This window comes from Nicotiana sylvestris, chromosome 9 (genome assembly GCF_000393655.2).
Source record: "Nicotiana sylvestris chromosome 9, ASM39365v2, whole genome shotgun sequence".
Lineage (NCBI taxonomy): Eukaryota > Viridiplantae > Streptophyta > Magnoliopsida > Solanales > Solanaceae > Nicotiana > Nicotiana sylvestris.
Window position 1 is genome coordinate 150,091,298 of NC_091065.1, and position 19,005 is coordinate 150,110,302.

A 19,005-nucleotide genomic window follows, 5' to 3' on the forward strand; every position below is an offset into this window, starting at 1 on the left:
ATATAGGTAACAACACATATGTAGTACTAATACATAAATTCAGCATTTATATTACCTGAAAAGTGACATTATAAGTAACAACTTACCAGTTGTAGCTTATGCATCATTTATATAAAATACTTGAAAATGGTAAGTTAGTAGCAAGCATCAAGTAGATCATGGATACTCGAAAATACCTTTTCTAGTAGTCATACTAATCACTGTTTGCTTTCAAATGATACGACCATAAATTAAGAAGTATACTTTCTCAGCAGCTGATTTGTTTTCCAAATTTCAAATAAGTAATTAATCAACCTAGATAAAGATATGAAGTATTTCTTGTTTTTTTCAAGATGATTTATGCTTCTAATCAGTATGACCCAATTTTTTTTTATTCTTTTTTTTAATTATATGCAAGTGTAAAAACTTAAAATAGAAAAATATTCATCAAAGTAAAAGAAAATATTAAAAGCGGCAAGACATATTGAAGATAGTTAACACACAAATATACATAAGACAACTTATATACCATATCCTTGGTTACCATGACATGCATCATATTAACAATTAACTGGTACTATGATTTTCACTTATAGAACTTCAAAAATGTCATTCCATTCATGTGATATAAAAAATGTAATATTAATATGTGCTTATGCAATACAGGTGTAGTACGAAGTTGTGTGCATATGAGATATTAAAGAAATAACAAGTATAAGATAATTATACCTTCGTACGTTTCATTACTTACCATATGTAGTTTTTTTTTACATCTAACCATGAGATGATATGTATGGCTTCTAATTTCAATCTTTTCGGATGTAGGAAAATTTTTGTAGATATATATACAATTGGTTAGAGACTCGTGCTGATAACGTGTTATGAAATAAAAGCAATTTAGTAAAACATGAATAAGAAATAAAGACAATTTAGTAAAACATGAACAAGAAATAGAGATAGAGAGAAAGGAAGAGATTTTCTTCTTCAATTGTGTGTATTTTCCTATCTATTACAAGGCCTTTATATAGGCATGAAAAGTGAAGAAAATATGTCATGGAATATGTCATTGAACATAGAAAATATGTCATTGAATATGTCATTAAGAATTTGACATGAAAATCATGGAGGAAGAGTAGACATCCACCATAATATGATATTTATCATAACAGTTATAAACTTATACTGATAAATAAAGTTTCTAAGCTTACTTCTAAATTTGGGAAATGCTAGTAATTAACTGAGGTTGTGCTTTAAACAGTTGTCGAGTGAAGTTGACCCCATTGTTCAAGTTCATGCATGCATGGATCGGACATTAACCTGTCCTTGTCGTGCATATGATGTTAGGTGGCGGACGTACGTGGTGGCACACAGCTCATCAAAAAATAATATTGTATATGTATAAATTATGATTAAAGTTGCGTAAATTTTGTATAAATATTTTATTTGAACCCACTTAACAATTACTATTTTACGACTTAAGTTATGTACTTCTTAGATTGAACCCGCTGGCATAAATTCCTGAGTCCGCCACCGATGATGTCATTGCTACCTAAATTTTGCACAAAGCCAAGTTCAGCCCTAGTGGGGAACTGCTGCAGTGATAGCGGATGCGACAGTGTGCAGAGCTACGTCGATACAAAGGGATTCAATTGAATCCTTTTTTTTAGAATATTATATTGTGCAAATAAAGCAAAAAAAAAAAAAAAGTAACATGCATAAATTATTGAATTACTTGGCATGAAGGATTCTAGCTAGTTTAGTGTAATAACAAAAATGACTCGAATATTGCTTTGGGTTCAGAGGCGGAACCAGGATTTGAACCTTATGGGTTCGGGATTATTATCATTTTAAGTTACTGAGTTCTAAATTAATAATTTGTACAAATTCAATAAATTTCCTTAAGGCAATTACAGGGTTTGAACAAAACCCACTGGGTTCGGCGAACCCGCATGCTGCACTCTGGCTCCGCCCCTGTTTGGGTTACAAGTTCAAATTCTCAAGTTTGACTTTTTATTTTATTTTTTTTAATCCCATCTTGAAATTCTTGACTCCGCTACTAGAAATCATGAACTCTTTAAGTTTGAAAATCTCTACAGATCAATTAGCTACTTTTATCCGTTTTTATTTTATTTTATTTTGTCTGTCAAGACCTTTATCTATTTAATTATGCTTGAAGCTTTATTTCTTTCGTTTTTCTCCTTGATATGGATATGACAAGCTGTGATATTTAGGGTTCGACGATGTATGTGCCTATATGCCACTTGTTTCCCTGCAAGTTGAAATAGATATGGCATGCGTTGCCGAAAGCAAACATTAGTTTCCATTTTTGGCTGAACAATTCGTTCTTAGCCTTGCCTCTTCTTTGTTTGCTGCTCTTAATTTGGAAAATTATCATTCTTCGAATAGATACCTAGAAGTCTTGATTCATTAACATTCAATGAACCTTCAAAGTCTTTCAGTTTTTATCCATTACCTAATATTTTGGGAATTCTCATTAACAACATATTAATCAAGCCTCATAATCATGAGTGGTCACAATTACTAGCTTCTCTCTCTCATTTTCTTCTTATCCGCCATAAAAGGACCGAATTCAACGGCAGAGCTAAAGGTAAGGAAGAGGTTCAATATAATTGCATGAGTTCTCTTCGTCAGAAATTATACTGTGTGAATAAGAAAATATAATTTATAAATATAATATTTTTTTGTGTGTGTAAATTGTTGAACACCCTTAAATAAAGGAAACGCCTGGGTACAACATTTTTGTATTTTGCTTAATCCTTTTATTACAATTTCTAGCCCTACCATTGACTAAGTCATAACAAGTGGGAAGTTATTAGACTCAACCATTCCTGTCTTCCTAATTTATGTGATACTATTTGACTGAGCATGTAGTTTAGAAGAACAAAAGACTTTGTTGAAGCTTAGCTTGTTGTCTAAAGGAAGTCATATGTATTTGTGTAGCTATAAATTATCCAATTAAGCGTAAAATGAGAAGTTTGAAGCTAAATTATTTCTAATTATATATAAATATTACTCTCTCCGTTCTAATTTATGTGAACTTATTTGACTGGGTACGGAGTTTAAGAAAAAATGAAAATTTTTGGAATTTGTGGTCCTAAATAAGTTAAAAAGGGGCCCAGAGTATTTGTGTGGTTATAAAAGCTTCTCATTAAGGGTATAATTGTATTTTTAAGCTAAATTGTTTTCAAATTTAGAAAGGGGTCATTCTTTTTGGAACGGATCAAAAAGAAAATAGGTTCACATAAACTGAAACGGAGGAGGTATTCCTTAAGGGACAGTGACTAAAAAGAAAAAAGTATCACATAAATTAAGACGGATAAATTATTATTTTTCTATAAGCTGGTTTACCTGACTTTTGTTTCATTTGTAGTCCACTTGATACCTTTGAAACTTATTCTACAACTAAAAGAGACGTGAAAATACGGAGAGAAAAATTAAAGAGATTTGCTTGTTGGATGATTATATTAATATCTAATTTTATTAAGACCCTATTAATAGTTCACCAACGCTCAGTATCAGTTTCAAAGGGTATGTCCTACGAACCAAAATGGCACCACGTGTATGTTCCCCTCAGTGGCTTCTTGTCGGAACAGATGAAACAGGGCCCACACTGCCAGCTCAGCAGAAATAATGCAGTCAAATGTTTGGGTTTTAATTAGTTTAGCAAAGGTTAGGTCCTGTTTGACCTTAATTTTGTGAAATGCCAAACTAAACACAGTTTGATTGGTTTTCCGTCAGCAGTTGCGGCCAGTCAAATTCGTTTCTCAGATCCGACGTGGCATATGATAAAAGTTGACAGTTTGCTTCCGTCCTAAACATTTAATTTTATTTTTTTTAATTTAACTGCGAATTGTATTCATCTTTCAATAATAAAGAGCATAGTGATTTGTAATCTTTGATGTTAATATTTTATTTGAAAGGAAAATGAGCTTTGCACGCTCCTCTAAACGCTATGTGCTCCAACGATTCGGGAGAAGTGAAAACATGTTGAATTTAGCAAGAAAGTATTATGACCAAAGAAAATGACAAAAAGAGAAAGAAAAATACATCAAATTGTTAACACTTAGACCAAGTACAGATAACTTAGTGAATGCAACGAAAAGACCTAAACTAAGCACAATGCTCGACTGCTGTTAAATTCAATTTTTATACAAAGTTGTTCAATTAATTTGATTAATCAAAGAAAAAGTAGAACAGGAAATATACATAAGAGTTTCTTGAATGGAATTAGAGTTTTTGACCAATATTGTCCCTTATCTTTGAGAGTAAGTCTATTTTGGTCCCTCAAATGTAATTCTGAGCATATTTAGTCACTTAAGTATGCTAAAGTGGAGCACATTTAGTCTCACTAACACGATGTGCTCAAAAACTAGCGGTGTTACCCAACTCTGATTCATGAAACAAATCTTCTGCTCTGAAGCAAAACGTTTCCTCTCCTTTTATTGGATAATGCAAATTATCACTTTAATTCCTCATTTTTAGATAATATCTTCTAAAATTTTGACAATGAAAATATCCTCTTCTGTGCCAGCTTTCAATGAGAAAATGATATTGTATAACCGTTGTAAAAATAATAGCCAAAAAAATGATAAAATTTGTATACTATATATATATATATATATATATATATATATATATATATATATATATATATAGAGAGAGAGAGAGAGAGAGAGGGAGAGTATGTTAATATACAAAAATTATACAAATTTTTATATACTTTAAAAGAACGTCTATTGGTAGACTTTAATTATCAAAGAACGTCGAAATTTATAAAAGAACGAGAATAATAACTTTAATTATCATACTTTTACAGAAGAAATAGTCGTCTATTGGTTTGTTAAGTCCTAAGTAAAAAGGGTTGTGAGTACAATTCTACTTCATCACATTTTTAATCATAGAGGCTCTCTCAAATATTAACAAAAAAAATTGCTAGTGGAGATTCGAACCTCTAGCCTCTTAGAGCAAAATCAAACATGTAACCAACATGCCAAGAAACAACTTATGTCAAATTGTGTCATTTTTTCCTACTTACTAGTTTTCTCACAATATTAATATATATATTTAGTAAAAAAATTCGACGAAGCGGTGTCGCATGACACCGCTTCGTAAAGCGTGCTTCCGCCCCTGCCCTCAAAGATAAGGAACAATATTGGCCAAAAACTCAATGGAATGACATTTTTATATATAATTTATAATTAATTTAATATTTTTGAATTAACCAGAGTAATCGCGAGTAGGAACCATAATCCTTAGAAAAATGAAGCGCAAAAAGAAACAAAAATAAGTGCAGTCAAATTTAGAATGCTAAATCAATACGCTCTTATATAATCTTCTTCTAATCCGATGTAGCTGGTGAGCGATCCCATTTTGCGGCAGAGTACAAGACAACTAGGGATACATTTGTTAGCTTTTTTTCTCACCAATCACAAAATTTTAAAGAAATTTCGATTCAGTCCGCCCTAAACTACGATGTATATCTACCTTTGTGATGAGGATTACATCTGCCCCTACTAGGCTAGGATAAATTGAAAGTTTGAGTCTGTGACTGTGAGAAACACAGCAGCTGGCTAGAACGTTTTAATGGTTAGGCCGCAGGAATTATATTCACTCTTTGACGGATAATAATTAATATTAATTATTTGCTCTTAAGTCTTGTGATAGGAATAGGAATTAAGAAACACTAGTGTGAACACCTAATTTTTGCACTATTTAACACCTCCTAAAGTTATTAGTGTTTTGTTATTTTAATTATTTTTCTCAATTTTTGTGACTTTAATTGCATATTTCCTATCATAAAATACTAACAAAAAATAGTTCTTTCTTCATTTGTGCATTTTAAGAATGAACTAGTTGTTCAGTTGGTGAATTAATCTAGTTAATTGATCATTAGAATAAGTTATGTAATTAATTTATTTGTGTAAAATTAGTTTAATAAGTAAGATTAAGGAAGAAATTTGGCCAAATTTGAAAGAAAAAGTGTCCAAGAATGCAAGATAAAGGGTTGTCATTGAAAGGGTCTGAAACTACGTAGTTTTGCCTCAAAACTACGTCGTTTCACTAAATGAAACAAGATCAAATCATATTCATCCATTACATCTTGATCCAATGGATCTCATTCACTCTTGGCTTAGGTATTTAAAGCCTCAAAAATCTGAAAATTGTCATCATTTTCACCCATAATTCTTTTCTCCTTCTTCTCTCTTCTCTCTCTCCTCACTCTCTCTACGCCGCCCCAGCTCCGCCCACCGCCGCTGACCGGAAATCGCCGCCGCCGGCGGACCACCTCCAAACACCTCCAAATTCACACCATGTAATCTCCACAACTTCCTCCTTCCATATCTCCAAACCAAATCCTTCAAAAATCTCTCAAACTCCTTGAATCTTAGATCTAGGAAACTTTTCCGTCACTTTTTTGCCCAAATTCTTGAAGCTCCAACCACTACCACCCCACAATACTTACATCAATGGATAGAGCTCCTCAAGACCTAGCTATTGATGCCAATTTCACCATGAAAATTCGGCGATCAAAATCCGGCCAAATTCCGGCGACCTCCCCGAACACCCTCTTTTGGCATACCACCATTTGTTCGGCCACTTGAATTATAAAATGGTAAAAATCCTATTATTTTTCATGGCTGATTTTTTATTTTATTTTTATTTTCTCAGATCTTATTTTTGTCTATTATTAATTATTTTAGCATTAGTTTTTGAAGTTTGAAATGTCAAATTTTCTGTTTTTGCACTTGTTGAAGTAGTAAAATAGTTTTGTATTGATAAAAGTGAGGTAGTGAAAAATACTTAAGAGTATATGTTACTTGTTTGATTGTTTATTTACTACTTCAAAACTCTTTGAGTACAACACTCAAAAGTCAAATTGTTTGGTAAGAAAGTGTAGACATTTGGACAATGTTTGTATAAAAGTCTATCTTTGAATAGTGGAGAGCAGATTTTGTTTGAAATACTTGACAAGATTTGAAACAGAAAGTCTGGCATTTTGAATTTAAGAACAAATTTTGTAGAAAAATCTGTCAAAAAGATTGATTTTTAATTTTTTTGAAATAGCTGATTGTTTTGATATAAAAGGAGGACACTCCATCTTACTGAGGGAGCTCTAGACACACAAAAAAGAGAAAAATCAGTAGCTATAATATCCCTTAGCAGCTTTTGTGAGTTGATTCTTAAGTGAAAAACTTGTTTAAGGAAAATAGAGTAGTCTTGAAAGATTTTTCTGGAGTTACATAATTGTACTGTTTTGCTGGGGTATTTCTAGTTTATTTTCTTGGGTTTGAATCTGCCGGTTGTCACTGTCTTTTGTTGGTGTTGCTGCCCGTTTAATTGTTTTGCTGTTGATTTTGGAAAGAGCTGACTCTGCTGTATTTGTTCTTCTTTCTGATGTCCAGGTAATTTTCAGACCATGTAAACTCATAAAATCGAGTTGGAATGAAAGATAATGAAGTTGAAAAATATTAGTAGCTTTATCCTTCTATTGTGATTCATTTTTATATACTCTTGAATGTTTGATAATGTTATAACGATATGTTAGTTAATTAAATTGTGTTAAGCATCTTTAATTATTTTTATTTTTGCAAAGCATTAGATATAATTCCACTAGCATTTGGTTGTCTGAAAGGAGCATATATATTAAAATTTGAACCTTTGTAGCCATGTTTGTCCCTTTGTTGTCACCAAACTAAGTTTTTTTTATTATTATTATTATTATTATTATTATTATTATTATTATTATTATTATTATATTTTAAAGTCCCAATAATCTTTTTTCTTATCTCTTAAAAAATACTTATTTAGTAAGGTAGTTAAGTTGTAGATTAGAAAAACAATCTGTAAACTTATTTTTGTAAATAGTTGGCTACGGATTGCAAATAGCAAGATATGGCCAAATCTGTAACATAGCTTTAAAAGGCCATATCTGCAGATTTAAAGTCCAAAAGCATATGGGCTTTTGGATTTTGTCTTGGACATGAGCCCATTTGACTCCATCAACCCAATAGTGGGCTGCCTCATTCAATGTCAAGACAAGCCCACATCTTACTAGTTTTAAGCAATGTCAATTGATAATTTTCTCTCATTACTCTCATCTTTTAAATTAGTACTCATAACAATAATTTTCTCTCATTAATTAAGTTGTAGATTATTATTCAAATCTTTTCTTTAATTTTTTTAAAAATAAATAAAAACGGACATAAGAAAAGCATAAAAATCAAATAAACCACAGTTTATCCAAGTTTAATTCAAGCCAAATGTAGTCAATAAAGCGATCGTGCTAGAACCACGGGACTCAGGGAATGCCTTACACCTTCTCCCCGGTTAACAGAATTCTTTACCCGGACTTTGTTTTCGCAGACCAATAATAATAGAGTCAAATCTTCCTTTGAATAGGGATTCAACTAAAAGGTGACTTGGAACCCCAGTAAAAATCAATTCCAAGTGGCGACTCTGTAAATAAAATAATCCCTACTTTAAATTTGTCACTTTAATTGGAAAAGCTCTTTAACCCACAATCCATAACATTTTACACTTATCTCTTGGAGGGGTAGAAAAGGAGGTGTGACAGCTCTGGCGACTCTGCTGGGGATCGAACCCAGAATCTCTGGTTGTACATGTTGACATTTATTTTGCTTTATTAATTTTGTATATATTGTGATTTATTTGTGCCTAATGTGATACCTGTTCACTTTTTACTACTTCGATATTGTTGAATTGTACATATAAACTGTCTTCTCACGCACCCCTCCGAGTCTTCTTGAAATTAAAAATTGGGATTTGCTTGACATAGCCCGCTTTCTTTGAGATAGCCGAGGTGCTTGTCACCCGGTGAAGGATTTTAACCACACATATTTTTAGGCGGGGAGCACCACCGGTTAAGCCGGAAAGTGATGCTACCGGTACACTGACCCTCCTCGGCTCGAGTTGTCCGCTCGAGCAAGCCAGTCTAGATACCTTCTCCACCAGGATTTAAACCTAGAAGAATAAACATCATGCCGGATATCCCAAGTAGGTTTGCTCTATGTGCATCACATGCATTTGACTTAGCGAAACTCGGCACAGGGGCCGGGTCCGTATAAGACATGTATCATATTTGAGACCATCATGTTCACGTATGTGCTACTTGATACATCATTTGGAAGGCTTACTTGCATTGTCGACCGGCTTTAGAAAATTAGTGTAGCAGAATTATTTAAAAAAAGGTACCCAGTTTGACTGAACTACGCGGGTCTGATTCTCATCGGATGTGAGATACGAACGCAAACCTCATCGGTTCCGGCCCCCAATTTTCGAAAAAAAAAATCAAATATATTTCTCTTTACTTCCTTCTTTAAAAAATAATTTCTTAGAGACCCCAATTTTAAGAAAATCAAAAAAAAAATTCAAAATTATTTTCTTCTTTTTTCTTTTATAAGTCTTTCTTCCACAAAAAAAAAATCAAAATCAGATTTTTTCTTTTTTTCTTCAAAAATCACAAAACAAATAAATAAATGAAAAAGAAATAATCGAAAATTCCAAAAAAAATTGTTGAATTCCAAAATATATTTTTTCTGCTTCAGAAGTTTTTCTTTCAAAAATTGAAAAAAAAATTCGAAATTCAAAAATATTTTATTTCTTCTTTAGAAGTGTTTATTTAAAAAAATTCCAAAAATAAAATTCAAAAAAAAAGAAACTTTAAAAATGAAAAAAAATCTTTTTTTTAATTCTTTCTTTCAACAATTCCAAAAACAAAATGAAAAAAAATTGAATTTCAAAAAAAAAATCGCTCTTCTTTAGAAGTCTCAATTTCAACAATTCAATAAAAAAATTGAAATCTAAAAAAAAAAATCTTTCTTCTTTTGAATCCTTTCTTTCTACCAAAAAAAAAAATCCAAAACTATTTTCCTTGTTAGGAGCTTTCGTGGAGTTATTTGTATATGAGTAAAAAACGAAAGTTAGTTTGTGTACTTTATTCCTGATTTTTTAGGAACTACGTAATGATCTGATTCATGCAACGTCATGATACGTAGGCAATCCCCATCGGATTCGATCATAACTATAGAATTAACTGAGAAAAAAATAAACTAAAAAAAAGAAAGAAAAAAAAAGAGTGACGAAAAATAAAAGAGTGACCAAAAAAAAAAGGAAGGAGAATGCCAAAAAAATAAAAAGCGACAGAGACGAAAAAAATCAAGAGTGATTAAATAGAGGTAGAAATAAAAGAGGTACACACTTAAAGGGTTAGTTAAGGCCGGGGGATGAAACATGCAACCGTTCAAACACATGGTAGAAATGTTTAATTATTAGGTGCATTGCATCCCAACGTGCGATTTCCTATGTGTTAAATGTCTCAAAACTAACCAGGTTGTGGTATGAGCAAATTAGTCAGGTTCTGTTCAGGTGGTTGGTTTTGTTGGTATGCAGTGATGAACGCGCAACCTTGCACGCGGCCACAACATTATACACAAAACCGAGCTCCACCTCCCAGAAATGCACATCCTTACCCAGCTCCATATAATCCCCAACCAAATGATCTCCGATACAATCCTCGCCCAAGAGAGCCTTTCAGAAAGAATCAGTTCACCCCTATTGGTGAATCGTATTCAAGCTTGTTCCAAAAGCTAATCAGGCTAGATCTATTGTAGCCAGTGGCCCCGAAATGGCCGAACCCCTAGTCCCCCTCGCACCGAGCTGACGCTAGGTATGAATACCACTCTGGAGCAGTGGGACACAGTACAAAGGACTGTTGGACCCTCAAAAGGGCAGTTGAAGATTTGATTGAAGCTGAAAGAATCATTTTTCGGGATGAAGAAGCTCCTGATGTGATGAACAATCTGTTGCCTGCCCCTAACATCAGGCCAATGGTCGGAATGATTTGTGAAACTGAAGAATTTGATCCGACACTAAAGGCCATTATAGCCATTGCCGAGACAGAAGAAAAGTTAAAAAATGGCCGCCAAGCATGAAAGTTCCCTATCAGACGGGAGTCTTAGTAGCCAGTCTTGCTATCCATTCTGCTTCTGAATTATCTCAAGGTGTAATCCGGGTGTTTTACTTTATTGTCTTATTTTCCGATATAAACCCTTCTATAAAAAAACCAAAAAAAAAATCAAAAATCAAATGAAATTAATATTTCATTGTCTAGGATTGTCTCTTTTCTGAATCTTGTCATTTTCTTATTCTCTTTTTAGTTTTGTTAAATGGAGATTTCAATAACATGACATGCTTGCGGACTTCATGCCCAGATCTTGAAAGCTGTCAGGCCTCGAAATAATGAATCAAGGATTATATCGAAATGAAGATAAAGTTTAAGGAAATAAAACAAAGAGTTGGAACAACTGAAGAAAAATTTGGTTCCCGGATTGAAAAAGTACGTACATTACAACAAGAGTACTGCCAAAAGAGTGTGTTACACTTGGGACACATCGAAGGAAATGTCCCTGAAATAACTGTCAATGCAAATGCAGTCAAAAGGTACTATGTTGGATCCTCCATATAGTGCTAATATTCTCCAATTGGGATGACGAAGGCTTTCATTCTCGCTAACCAAACACTATCAACCCTTTGCAAATCCTTTGAGCCGGCTCCCATTCTTTGAACACTCTCTTTGGAACCTGAAAGTGTTATTGAAAAATGAAATGAAAAAAGAAAAAAGAAAAAGAAAAAGAAAAAAAATGTACAAAAAAGAGAGGAAGAAAAGACAAAGAAAAAGAAAAATAAAAGAGGAAAAGGAAAGGAAAAAGAAAGAGCAAACAAAACAAAACAGAAAAACGAAAGAAAAAAAAGTTCTCTGAACTACGTTCGACTTGATTCCGAAAGGATACGTAGGCAACCTCTCTCTGGGGTTCAGTCACACCAAAATAAAAATTCAAATTCCCCCAAAAGTGAAACTGGGGCAGATGTTGTAATGGTCCGACGATGATCCCGCCAGAATGGTTCCAAAGTTGTAATTCGATCCAAATCATTTTTACCCAAATCCTTTCCAAGTCCTTCCGATCAATCGGTGAGAATGTTCAAGGATCAGAGAATACAACTACTTGGATCTGATGCAACAAAAATGAGAGAAATAAAATAAGAGAGTCTTATTGGTGAAAACTCACACGGACACCATGAGGTGATGGTAAGAAGAGAAATGAAAAATAAGAGAGTCTTGTTAGTGAAAACTCGTAAAGAGCACTATAAGGCGAGAAGAAAAATGAGAGAGGTCAGCTCGTGAAAACCCGCAAAGGGCGCCCCTGATCGAAAAGATAATCCTCACAGCCATCAGCACCGACAGAGTCCTGGCAAGGTTTCTCGATTTTGAGGAAAACATTGTGATGAATTTCTGAGAGTCGGACGGTTTACACAGATCAGGCATCCAGTCCAAAAGGCATGTCATGTTCATTGAAGTCCGCATGTACTCCAGATAAGTCCTTCTTTCCTTTCTCCGAAAGGGACACTTCTTGTTTTAAACTCATTCTCCATTCCATTGTTTGTTTTCTTTGAATCCCTTTCGGTCTAACACTGTTCCGAAACTAAGACAAAAAAATAATGGCAAGACTGATTTATAGGGTTCTCATTTGGCGCGAGCTAATGTGCAGAAAGGCACCCAGCCTCATACGGGCATCAAGTCGACCCCGACTAGCCATGGTGGCCGATGCTTCGAAATCAAAACTGTTGGAAAGAGAAAATCAAATGGAGTGCCTATAAAGGCAAATGAAGTTGAAAAGGTTGAGTCCCACGTGGCTAACCGTCTCGGCAAAGAGTTGAACAAAGCCAAGGCATCCCAAATGCTCTGAATTTGAAGTTGGGAGAAAGAAGCCAGAAAAGAAAGGCCAACGAAGGCAAAATAAAATTGGAAAAGGTTAAGTCCCACGCGACTAGCCGTTGCAGCAAAGTTTAAGGAACCGAAAGTTCCCCAATGCTCCGAAGAAAAGAAAACAAAATGATGAAAAAAAAAGAATATAAAAAAAAGAGAAGAAAAAAAAAGAGAAGAAAAAAAAAGAGAAATCAGAAGGAAAAGGCCTACGAAGGCAAGATAAAGTCGAAAAGATTGAGTTCCACCAACCAATCATCATGACAAAGTCTAGATAAGCTAGAGTTTCTCCAGAGTCAGAAAGGCAATCGGTATTCAGGAAGCAACCAGTTTCAGTTGAAAGGGCTGAGATCAAGTGATCAAAACAATCAAGGCCACAAAACCAACCACCACTTTGAAAACTCACAAATTATTCTTTGTTTGAAGCAGGAATAAAGCATGCAGAATGGTGATTCTAAAAGAAGGAATGTCACCAAACGTAAGCTCCTTAAAATCTCCATTTTTCTTTTACTTTCGGCATACATCACTATTGTTCACACCTCCTATTTTTATGTAGCTTAACCCAGGTAGAACCGTTTCGCCTAGGGGGATCCAGCTCCTAGTTTCCGGGTAGAAGTACTCTTCGCTCAAGTTATTTTTACGTAGCTTAACCCAGGTAGAACCTTTTTCTCCTAGGGGGATCCAGATCATAGTTCCGGGTAGAAGTAATCTTCACTCAGGTTATTTTTACGCAGCTTAACCCAGGTAGAATCGTTTCGCCTAGGGGGATCCGGCTCATAGTTTCCGGGTAGAAGTACTCTTCGCTCAGGGTGTTTTATGTAGCTTAACCCAGGTAGAACCTTTTCGCCTAGGGGGATCCAGCTCATAATTCCGGGTAGAAGTACTCTTCGCTCAGGCTATTTTACGCAGCTTAACTCAGGTAGAACCGTTTCGCCAAGGGGGATCAAGCTCATAGTTCCAGGTAGAAGTACTCTTCGCTCAGGTTGTTTTGCGCAGCTTAACTCAGGTAGAACTATTTCGCCTAGGGGGATCCAGCTCATAGTTTTCGGGTAGAAGTACTCTTCACTCAGGTTGTTTTACATTAGCTTAACCCAGGTAGAACCTTTTTGCCTAGGGGAATCCAGCTCATGGTTTCCGGGTAGAAGTACTTTTTGCTTAGGGTGTTTTACGTAGCTTAACCTAGGTAGAACCGTTTTGCCTAGGGGAATCCAGCTCATAGTTCCGGGTAGAAGTACTCTTCGCTCAGGTTGTTTTATGCAGCTTAACCTAGGTAGAACCTTTTCGCCTAGGGGGATCAAGCTCATAGTTCCGGGTAGAAGTGCTCTTCGCTCAGGTTGTTTTACGTAGCTTAACCCAGGTAGAACCGTTTCGCCTAGGGGGATCCAGCTCATAGTTCCGGATAGAAGTACTCTTCGCTCAGGTTGTTTTTACGTAGCTTAACCCAGGTAGAACCGTTTCGCCTAGGGGGATCCAACTCATAGTTTTCGGTAGAAGTACTCTTCGCTCAAGGTGTTTTACGTAGCTTAACTCAAGTAGAATCGTTTCGCCTAGGGGATCCAGCTCCTAGTTTCCGGGTAGAAGTACTCTTCGCTCAGGGTGTTTTACGTAGCTTAACCCAGGTAGAACCGTTTTGCCTAGGGGGATCCAATTCGTAGTTCCGGGCAGAAGTAATCTTCGCTCAGGTTGTTTAATACAGTTTAACTCAGATCGAACCTTTTTTCACCTAAAAGGATTCAACACTTTATCAATAATACATGGTGCTAACACTCGATTCTATTTCCTTCTAGTAAGAGAAGGTACCAGCCCCTGATTACATTTTCTTTCAGTAGTACGGGATACCGATCCCTGGTTACAAAATCATTCGTTACCAAATTTTATCTCTTTTAGCTAGTTTATACTACTATTTCTGTCTGCCTTTTCAATAAATTAGACAATTTACATATTTCTCTAATAACTCACAAAATTTTTCTTGTGCCAGACTGGGGCAGAATTTTTTTTTATTCATTTTTGATGGTTTTGCAGGCTCGGTCGTATAGCACAAGTGAAGATTAAAGCTTGCAGTTTCAGTTTCTCATCAGAAGGAAGAAGTTTTTCGATCACAGGATAGTTGGAGTTAACTTTGACAATGTGTCAGGAATCAAAATTTGACTCCAGAAGACGCATAAATAGGAATTTTGTACTCTTAGTTTGCAGACATATATAATACTCTTCTCTTTTTCTTTTTTGATGTAAGAAGCGAGTAACAGCAATAGCAACAACGATAGGAACAACAGCAACAGTCTTAACTCTAGTGTCCGGTAGTCCCAGCTACCAAATTTTTCCAGAACTACACTAACCTGATTCCTTTATAGCCAAGGATATGTAGACAGCCTCGGAAGCAAGGTTCGGTCACCTTTTTTTTCAAAAAAAAAAATTGCTTCCATTGGAGTGACATGTGAGCAAAAATTAGCTACGACATTCACTTTTCTTTGCACAAAAACTCTTCATATTTTCGAGCAAACAGGGGCAGTTGTGAACACCTAATTTTTGCACTATTTAACACCTCCTAAAGTTATTAGTGTTTTGTTATTTTAATTATTTTTCTCAATTTTTGTGACTTTAATTGCATATTTCCTATCATAAAATACTAACAAAAAATAGTTCTTTCTTCATTTATGCATTTTAAGAATTAACTAGTTGTTCAGTTGGTGAATTAATCTAGTTAATTGATCATTAGAATAAGTTATGTAATTAATTTATTTGTGTAAAATTAGTTTAATAAGTATGATTAAGGAAGAAATTTGGCCAAATTTGAAAGAAAAAGTGTCCAAGAGTGCATGATAAAGGGCTGCCATTGAAAGGGTCTGAAACTACGTAGTTTTGCCTCAAAACTACGTCGTTTCACTAAATAAAACAAGATCAAATCATACTCAGCCATTCCATCTTGATCCAATGGATCTCATTCACTCTTGGCTTAGGTATTTAAAGCCTCAAAAATCTGAAAATTGTCCTCATTTTCATCCATAATTCTTTTCTCCTTCTTCTCTCTTCTCTCTCTCTTCACTCTCTCTATGCCGCTGCAGCTCCGCCCACCGCTGCTGGCCGGAAATCGCCGCAGCCGGCGGACCACCTCCAAATTCACACCATGTAATCTCCACAACTTCCTCCTTCCATATCTCCAAACCAAATCCTTCAAAAATCCCTCAAACTCCTTGAATCTTAGATCTAGGAAACTTTCCCATCACTTTTTTGCCCAAATTCTTGAAGCTCCAACCACTACCACCCCATAATACTTACATCAATGGATAGAGCTCCTCAAGACCTAGCTATTGATGCCAATTTCACCATGAAAATCCGGCGATCAAAATCCGGCCAAATTCCGGCGACCTCCCCGAACACTCTCTTTTGGCATACCACCATTTGTTCGGCCACTTGAATTATAAAATGGTAAAAATCCTATTATTTTTCGTGGCTGATTTTTTATTTTATTTTTATTTTTTCAGATCTTATTTTTTTCTATTATTAATTATTTTAGCATTAGTTTTTGAAGTTTGAAATGTCAAATTTTCTGTTTTTGCACTTGTTGAAGTAGTAAAATAGTTTTGTGTTGATAAAAGTGAGGTAGTGAAAAATACTTAAGAGTATATGGTACTTGTTTGATTGTTTATTTACTACTTCAAGACTCTTTGAGTACAACACTCAAAAGTCAAATTGTTTGGTAAGAAAATGTAGACCTTTGGACAGTGTTTGAATAAAAGTCTGTCTTTGAATAGTGGAGAGCAGATTTTATTTGAAATACTTTACAAGATTTGAACCAGAAAGTTTGGCATTTTGAATTTAAGAGCAGATTTTGTAGAAAAATATGTCAAAAAGATTGATTTTTAATTTTTTTGAAATAGTTGATTGTTTTGATATAAAAGGAGGACACTCCATCTTACTGAGGGAGCTCTAGACATACAAAAAAGAGAAAATCATTAGCTATAATATACCTTAGCAGCTTTTGTGAGTTGATTCTTAAGTGAAAAACTTGTTTAAGGAAAATAGAGTAGTCTTGAAAGATTTTTCTGGAGTTACATAATTGTACTGTTGCTGGGGTATTTCTAGTTTATTTTCTTGGGTTTGAATCTGCCGGTTGTCGTTGTCTTTTGCTGTTGTTGCTGCCCGTTTAATTGTTTTCCTGTTAATTTTGGAAAGAGCTGACTCTGCTGTATTTGTTCTTCTTTCCGCTGTCCAGGTAATTTTCGGACCATGTAAACTCATAAAATCGAGTTGGAATGAAAGATAATGAAGCTGGAAAATATTAGTAGATTTATCCTTCTATTGTAATTCATTTTTATATGCTCTTGAATGTTTGATAATGTTATAACGATATGTTAGTTAGTTAAATTGTGTTAAGCATCTTTAATTATTTTTATTTTTGCAAAACATTAGATATAATTCCACTGACATTTGGTTGTCTGAAAGGAGCATATATATTAAAATTTGAACCCTTGTAGCCATGTTTGTCCCTTTGTTGTCACCAAGCTAATTTTTTTTTTTTAATTATTATTATTATTATTATTATTATATTTTAGAGTCCCAATAATCTTTTTTCTTATCTCTTAAAAAATACTTATTTAGTAAGGTAGTTAAGTTGTAGATTAGAAAGACAATCTGTAAACTTATTTTTGTAAATAGTTGGCTACGGATTGCAAATAGCAAGATATAGCCAAATCTGTAACATAACTTTAAAAGGCCATATCTGCAGATTTAAAGTCCAAAAGCATATGGGCTTTTAGATTTTGTCTTGGACATGAGCCCATTTGACTCTATCAACCCAATAGCGGGCTGCCTCATTCAATGTCAAGACAAGCCCACATCTTACTAGTTTTAAGCAATGTCAATTGATAATTTTCTCTCATTACTCTCATCTTTTAAATTAGTACTCATAACAATAATTTTCTCTCATTAGTTAAGTTGTAGATTATTATTCAAATCTTTTCTTTAATTTTTTTTAAAATAAATAAAAACGGACATAAGAAAAGCATAAAAATCAAATAAACCACAGTTTATCCAAGTTTAATTCAAGCCAAATGTAGTCAATAAAGCGACCGTGCTAGAACCACGGGACTCAGGGAATGCCTTACACCTTCTCCCCGGTCAACAGAATTCCTTACCCGGACTTTGTTTTCGCAGACCAATAATAATAGAGTCAAACCTTCCTTTGAATAGGGATTCAAATAAAAGGTGACTTGGAACACCAGTAAAAATCAATTCCAAGTGGCGACTCTGTAAATAAAATAATCCCTACTTCAAATTTGTCACTTTAATTGGAAAAACTTTTTAACCCACAATCCATAACATTTTACACTTCTCTTCTCTTGGAGGGGTAAAAAGGGGTGTGGCACAGTGGAAAAAGGAAAACGAGGAATCTTGCCATATTGCAGTGGAGTAATATGAAAGACAACGTGATTACATGTGAATGAATATATTCGCGGCACTTCTTCCTGCTACTTTTCCTTTATTTTTACCTAATTCCACTTGTTTATTTACGATTTTCAAGAACAAAATAAGTTTTTTAAAAGCATTTAAGTTATATACATAGATAATTAATAAAATTAGTGCACAGTTAATTTAATTTAACCGGTTATAGACCAGAGTAGGTTAATATTTAAGTTTACTATGAAAAGTTGCTTGTTATTTGTAGGTTCAATATTATATATTATGCACATAACTAAACATATAGTACTTATTTTTATTCGGACAAAGTTTCTTACGAGACGCGGGGGGGGGGGGGGGGGTTGTACTTGCAGTTTAATATAGGGCTGATCTAGAAATTATAAAACATTGGTAATGCACAAATCCGAATTAATCTGAACGCAATTGTCGCACCTCCTTTTTCCGCCCCCGAGAGGGTGCAGAGAGTTTTCTCCAATTAAAGGACAGTCGAAACGGGATTTGTTTATTTATTTCAGAGTCGCCACCTGGGAATTTTATGGCGTCCCAAGTCTCCGGTTTTAATCCCGAATCGAGGAGAATATGACTCTGTTTGTCATTCTGCGAACCAGAAATTCGGATAAGGAATTCTGTTAACCCGGGAGAAGGTGTTAGGCATTCCCGAATTCCGTGGTTCTAGCACGGTCGCTTAACCATTTTTATACTTGGCTTAATTATCTCGATTTACTAAATATATTTTTTATTGTTGTCTGATTTCGTTACCGCCTTAGATTGTTTATGATTATAGACCCTTCTTTGAAACGAATCAC

At 34.6% G+C, this 19,005-nt stretch overlaps 2 long non-coding RNA genes across 2 annotated transcripts; both read left to right on the top strand.

The window, feature by feature from the left end:
- The first annotated feature begins 6,167 nt into the window (after positions 1–6,167).
- On the top strand, positions 6,168–7,677 carry LOC104241512 (uncharacterized). The gene is made up of 2 exons (XR_714741.2): positions 6,168–6,613; positions 7,404–7,677. It is a non-coding gene; the product is annotated as an uncharacterized lncRNA (long non-coding RNA).
- An 8,346-nt stretch (positions 7,678–16,023) lies between these two features.
- Positions 16,024–17,058, top strand: LOC138877123 (uncharacterized). The gene is made up of 2 exons (XR_011402445.1): positions 16,024–16,207; positions 16,995–17,058. It is a non-coding gene; the product is annotated as an uncharacterized lncRNA (long non-coding RNA).
- Positions 17,059–19,005: the final 1,947 nt, after the last annotated feature.